The following is a 7195-nucleotide window of genomic DNA, read 5'->3' as shown; positions in this document are numbered from 1 at the left end:
AATGTGTTCTTTGGTGCAGTGTCTGTTCATATCCTGTGCCCATTTTTCTATTGGATTACTTACCTTTATCTTGTTGTGGTATTCAAGTATTTTATAAATTCTAGATATTAGTCCCTTATCTGACATGTCATTACCAAATACATTTTCCCAGTCGGTGGCTTCCCTTTTTACCCTGTTGGAGAAATTTTTGGATGTGCTTAGGGATTTGATTCTTAATAGGTCCCATTCATCTATTTTATCTTCTCCTGGTGTAGATTTTTCAAGATACTTGGAAGACTGTTTATTTTGTGGATTAGGACTACTAGAGTTCCTCCAAGCTTTTTTTAAATGAAGTTTATAGTCCTTGGTTTTAGTCCTAGGTCCATGATTCACCTTGAGTTGGTTTTTGTATATGGAGTGAGGTGTGGATCTTGCTTGAATCTTCTGAAGATACTTTTCCAATTTTGCCAACACCATTTGTTAAAAAGGCTATCTTTTCTCCACTTAACTGACTTCATCTCCTTGTCAAAAATTAGATGACCATAGGTAGATGGGCTCATTTCTGGGCCTCAATTCTATTCCATTGACCTATGTGTTCCTCATTGTACCAGTACCATGCTTCTTAACCACCACAGCAGTGTAGTAGGATCTTAAATGAGGGAGGGAGATGGAGGCAAGGATTTTGAAGCGTTACTTCACATACTTTGAGTATGTTGCCAGGAGCAACCAATCCTTGGAGAAGGACATCCTTCTTGGAAGAATGTTGATGGAGGGATGGTGCAAGAGAGGAAGACCCAGGAAGAAATGGATTGACCCAATAATGGTATAATGGAGGTAGGTGTGTTAGAGACAGTGAGACTGGCACACGTCAGGGCAAGGTTCAGAGCTATGATGCATAGAGTTGCTATGACGTGTAATTTACTCAATGAGGCATAATAACAACTACAATAATGACAGTATTAGATTTACCACTAGATCTTGCTATTTAATGAGATAATAAAAGAACCACATCAATTTTTATGACAGCTTTTCTTTACATTTTGATTAGCTATATTTCAATTTCATTGTTTCCCTTTGCAGTCTTATGTGTTCTTATTTTATGCATTTAAAGCATTATTCTGAAGATAAAATCTAGTGTTCACTAGACTGCTAAATGGATCTATGGAAGGGCAAGGGGCTAAAGACCCCAGAACAGATGTTCCTCTAAAATGCACCCTATCTGATTTCTAATTACTCAAGTATAACCTATGTATCTATGATTTTTCCCAACAATTGAAACCATCTCAAAAATGACCTGGGGTTAGCTGAGCACTGCTGCCTCTCTCTAAGCCTTGTGCAGCAGTGTGATGAGTAAGTCAATTCTCATTCCTGGTAACACCCATGCATGCAGAGTAGATCTCTTTAGATTTTTTCAAGGCTGTGACACTTCATAAGCAGAGCTCCAGGCCTGACCTCTGGTTGGATTTAAACTCTTAATTTTCTATTAGTAGTCTAGCAATTAACCTTTTTAGCCAAACCCAGGGACTACTATCTTTTGTGAAAAGTTCCTGCTAACAATGGTGCTATTTTCACTTTAATTATTTCATTAACAATGAAACTTAAGAATTATTTGTTTAATTAAGTAGATTTATTCATGGGTCAATCAACCCAATAGTTATATACATATATTTGCTTTATCTACTGATTTCCTTTAAATTTTCCCATTCTAATTGTGACTGATTGATTTACAAAGTCCAAATAAATGTCTTGTTGTTGTTAGGTGCCGTGGAGCTTAATATGACCCATTGCAACCCTATGAACAACAGATCTGAACTCTGTCTTGTCCAATGCTATCCTGACCATCTCTAATACACTCAAGCCCATTGCTGCAATCCCTGTGTCAATACATCTTGTTGAGGGTCTGCCTCCCTGTCTCTGACTTCCCACCTTCCCAAGCATGATGTCACTCTTGATTAGCTTGTTTTAGTTTATTCTTTTTTATTTCCAAGCACAAGTGTTAGCTTCTGTATATTGGCTTTGAGTCAAATATCCTACTGATTTAATTTGCTAGATCAAACAATCTTCGTATTGATTGTTGGATTTTCCTATAAACACAACCTTATAATTTATAAACAATAACCCACACATTACTGTAGGGCTGGCACTACTGACCCTCCAGTGGATTTCTGAGGCTGTTAATTGTAGAGGAGATTGCCTATCTTTATCCCACAGAGCAGCTGGTGAGTAACAGAAGTTTCAGGGTTGCAGCCCAATTCCCTACAGCCTAGGTCACCAGAACCATTAATTAGTTTCCTTCTAAAATTATTTTCTTTTCTTCCCTTACTCCACAGAACACTGTAGAACATACAGTACAAAGTTGTACAGAAGTCATGGTATGTTGTTGATAGGTGGCATTGATTTTGTTCAGCTCATGCTCAGAGTGAATCTCTGTGAGAATAAATAAAATACAATCTGGTCCTTCACTCTAAAAGAATGGTTGGGAGCTCTGGTGGCCTAGTAGTAAAAAGTTGTACTGTAATCCCAAATTCTTATGGTTCAAATGCACAGGAGAAGGACGGACAATTTTACCCATGCCATTCACAGCTTCTGAAAATCCACTGGAAGATCAGCTATGGATGGGTTTCAACTGAACAGCACACAACAAAAACATGGAAAATTTTAATTTTTCTGTTTAAAATAGGAGGTTTCTTGAAGATATTTTCTTTGTTTTTAAAATACCTGATGCTGTTATGTACCATTGTGTCACTTGCTATTTATAACAACCCTATGTACTATAGCTCTGAAACTATGTCCTATTCTGAGCTAATTTCACCATCTACAACACAATTGCTCCTATTATTCCAGTAATTGGGTCAATCCATCTCATTCAGGGTCTTCCTCTCATATGCTGTCCCTCTATTCTTCCAAGAATGATGTTCTTCTCCAAGGGCTAGTCCATCCTGATAACACACTCCAACTATGCTAGTAGATGTTAAATTTTTCTTCTATCTCCAGTCTGCCATGAATATTTTCATTAGTGAAATTTTATATATAGTATTTTTTTCTGCATCTCCCGGTTTTTAAATGTTAAGCCATCTTTTTGAGCCCTAAAATAAACCCAATTTTTAGAAATATAGCCTTTTAAAAATTTTTTTTCTGGATTAAGCTTGGCAATATTACTTACAAAAGAACTCAGTATAGTACATACAAGAAGCTAGTGAACCACATATAGACTAGACTCCAAAAGAAAACACCAAGGCATATCATAGTCAAATTCAGCAGAATCAAAGACAAGGAGAGAATTCTGAAAGCAGCTAGAGAAAAATTAGAGTATCCTATAAAGGAGAGTAAATAAGATTTAGTGCTGATTTCTTGGCAGAAATCATACAAGCAAGAAGACAGTGGAAAGGGAGCTCTGGTGGCCTAGTGCCAAGAAGTTGTGCTGCAATCCCATAGGTGCAAGGTTGGAGAAGGAGGGACAGTCTCCTCCTGTGCCAATGGGATCCAATTTGACAGTACACAACAAGGAAAGAAAAAAAAACACGAAGATGACGACAGTGGAGTGACAAAAATCGAACACTCAAAGAACATAACTGTCAATCAAGAATACTGTACCCAGCACAACTGTCCATCAAAACAGTGGAAAGACCAAGATACTCTCAGAAAAGCAGAAACTAAGTAAATTTGTAAAAAAATAAGACCAATATCATAGGGAATACTGAAGGAAGTTCTTCTCACAGAGTTGCCACAGAAAGAAAGGATGGATCCAAGTAACAGGCAACAACATAAAAAAGAACCCAATAACATGATAGCAATAAAACCTTCCTTCTCATTAATGACACTGTATATGAATGGTTTAAATGCACTAGTGAAGAGGGGAAAAAAGTAGCAGATTGGATAAAAAAAACCAAAACCCATCAATATGTTATCTACAGAGAAACACTTGAAAAGTGAAGATAAAGAAAAATTAAAATTTATTTTCAATACTAGTTTATTTACAAAATTCAAATGTATTTATTTCAAGAATAGATTCTTCCAATTTCCCTCACCCCCAACCCATGAAATTGTACAACCCATAATTAATACTACTTCCACATGCACATCCTCATCCCTCTGCTTCCACCCTATCCCAACACTCTTGGATCCTTATACTTATTCAACAATAAGTGTTTTATGCAACATTTGTCCTTGTGGTACTGTTGTAGTTATATGTCATCGAGTCACTTGCGACTGTAGAGACCCTATGTACAAGAGCCCTAAATGACTTTCTATCCTGTGCTAACCTCACTGTCTCAGACACACTCATTCCCACCAGTCCAATCACAGAATTGTTCCAGCTCTTCTAGGGTCTTCCTCTCCTGTGCCATCCCTCTACTCTCCCAAACATTACGTCCCTCTGCAAGGACCAGTCCCTCCTTGCAAAATGCCCAAAGTATGTCATATGAAGCTTCAGAATCCTTGACTCCAAGTAGCACTCCAGCTTCACCCTCTCAAGGACAATCTTGTTTGTTCTCTTAGCAGATCATGGTACCACAGCTCAAAGGCATCAATTCTTTTTATATCATCCCTATTCACTGTTCAACTCTCCGATGCATAGCACGTAATTGCAAAGACTATAGCCTGGATCAGGCACACCTTAGTCTCCAGCCTGATGTTGTTGCCCTTCAGTACACCTGATAGGCCCCTCACAGCTGACTTTCCCAATGCAATTCATCTCTTGATTTCCTGGCTGCTGTTACCAAGCGTGTTGACTGTGGACCCAAGTAAACTAAAACTGTTACCTATCTCAATTTCTTCACCATCCATACTGATGCTGCCAATTGGCCCAGTGGTGAGAATCTTTGTTTTCTTGATGTTGAGCTTCAATCCATATTGAAGGCTGCAGTCCTTGACCTTCTGCAGCAAGAACTTCAAGTCCTCCTCAGTTTCAGCAATCAGGGTTGTGTCATCTGCATAAGGCAGGTTGTTGATGTCTTTTCCACCAGTCCTGATGCCACATTCCTCCTCGTACAGCCCAGCACCTTGGATGATCTGTTCTGCATACAGATTGAAAAGGTATAGAGACAAAATAATCCCTGATGGACCTCCTTCTTGATTTTGAACTACGTAGTGTCTCCTTGCTCTGTTCTGACAACTGCCTCTTGGTCCAAGTATAGGTTTCGCATCAACACAATCAAATGTTCTGCGATTCTTATTCTTCTCAGAGTCAGCCATATCTTGTTGTGATCCACACAGTCAAAAGCCTTTGCATAGTCAATGAAGCACAGATAACGCATTCTTCTGGTATTCTCTGCTTTCTGCCAAGATCCATCTTACATTAGCTATAATATCCCTAGTACCACAACCTCTTCTAAATCCAGCCTGCACATCTGGCAGTTCCCTGTTGACATATTGTTCCAAACGTTTTTGGATAATTTTCAGCAGAATCTTGCGTGTATGTGATATTAATGATATTGTTCAATAATTTTCACACTCTGTTGGGTCACCTTTCTTTGGAATGGAAGACATGTCGATCTTTTCCAGTCAGTTGGCCAGCTGGCTGTCCTCCTGATTTCCTGGCACAACTTAGTGAGCACATCCAGGGCGGTGTCTGTTTGTTGAAACAAATTAATTGGTATGCTGTCCACTCCTGGAGCATTGTTTTTTTCCAATTCCATCAGAGCAACTTGAATTTCCTCCTTCATCACCATAGGATGTTGCTCATATGTTATTTCATGAAATTCTTCTATGTTAGCCAATTCCTTCTGATACAATGACTCTGTGTACTCCTTCCATCTTCTTTTGATACTTCCTGGATCACTTACCATTCTATCCAAAGTATTCTTAATTATTGCCACCTGTGGCTTGAATTTGGTTTTCAACTCCTTCAGCGTAAGAAACACTGAGCAAGTTTGGCCCTTTTGATTTTCTGACCCCAGCTCTCTGCACATTTCATTATAGTATCTTGCTTTGTCATCCCGAGCTGCCTTTTGAAATTTTCTTTTCAGCTCTTTGATTTCTTGGTTTCTTCCTTTAGCTTTGACTTCTCAGCACTCTAATATAATATTCAGATTCTCATCTGACGTCCATATTGGTCTTTTCTTCTTCTTCTTCAGCCTTTATAAAAGAAAAGGTTGGGTCAGGGGAATACACCAAGCAAAGGGCAAACAGAAAAAAAGCAGGAGTAGCAACAGAGTAAAAACCATCAAAGGACAAGGAAGGTCACTAATATGTAAATGGTCAATAGACCAAGAGGATATAACCATAATATATATCTATGCACCAAACAACGGAGTAACAAAATACACAAAGCAAATTACTAACAGAACTGGGGCGGGGGGGGGAAAGGTAGACAACACCATAATGTAGGAGACTTTAATACATCAGTTTCAAGGAAAGATGGAACTACAAGAAAGAAACTCAGCAAAGATGCTGAAGAATTAAACCACACAATTAATTACATCTCATAGATATATACAGGCTAATGCACCCCAAAAAGGCTCAGTATATATTCTTCCCCACCAGGCATAGAACATTTTCTAGAATGCATCATATTTTAGTTCATAAAACAAGCTTCAAGACATTAAAAAAATAAGAATAATACAAAGACTACAAAGCTACAAAATGAGAAATCAACAACAAGAGGATAAAGGGGGAGAAATACACCTGGAAGCTGAAAAACTCCTTCTTTGAAAGTAAGTGTGTAATAGAAGAAATAAAAATGAAATTAAAAAAGTTTATTGAACAAATGATATTGAAAACACAACTCTCCAAAAACCCTGGAAAACAAACAAAGCAGCACCAGAGGTCAATTCATAGCAATAAGCAAACACATCAAAAGAGAAGAAAGAATAATAATCAAGTCTTTAACTCAACATCTCAAACATATATAAAATGAAGATCTTGGAGAGCTCTGGTAGCCTAGTGGCAAGAAGCTGCACTGCAATCCATCCCAAAGGCACACAGTTTGAATCCACCAGATGCTCTGCTGGAGAGGGAGGAACAATCTCCTCCTGTACCAGTCACACCTGGTTTGATGGTACACACACACACACACACACACACACACACTAAAAATTTTTTAAAAAAGAAAATGATGATCAAGAAAACTCAACAACCTCGAAAGAAAGTAAATTATAAAAAGTAGGGTAGTGATAAATGAAGTAGAAAAGAGAAAAACAATTGAAACCCTCAAAAAGCCCAGAAGTTGATCGAAACAGTAATAAAACTGACAAACCACTAGCAAAGCTAATAAAGG

The sequence above is a fragment of the Elephantulus edwardii genome, unplaced genomic scaffold (assembly GCF_000299155.1).
Source record: "Elephantulus edwardii isolate Elephantulus edwardi_28Jun2011 unplaced genomic scaffold, EleEdw1.0 scaffold00018, whole genome shotgun sequence".
Taxonomy (NCBI): Eukaryota; Metazoa; Chordata; class Mammalia; order Macroscelidea; family Macroscelididae; genus Elephantulus; species Elephantulus edwardii.
The sequence above is the reverse complement of the archived record's forward strand: the minus strand, read 5'-3'. Positions refer to the sequence as shown.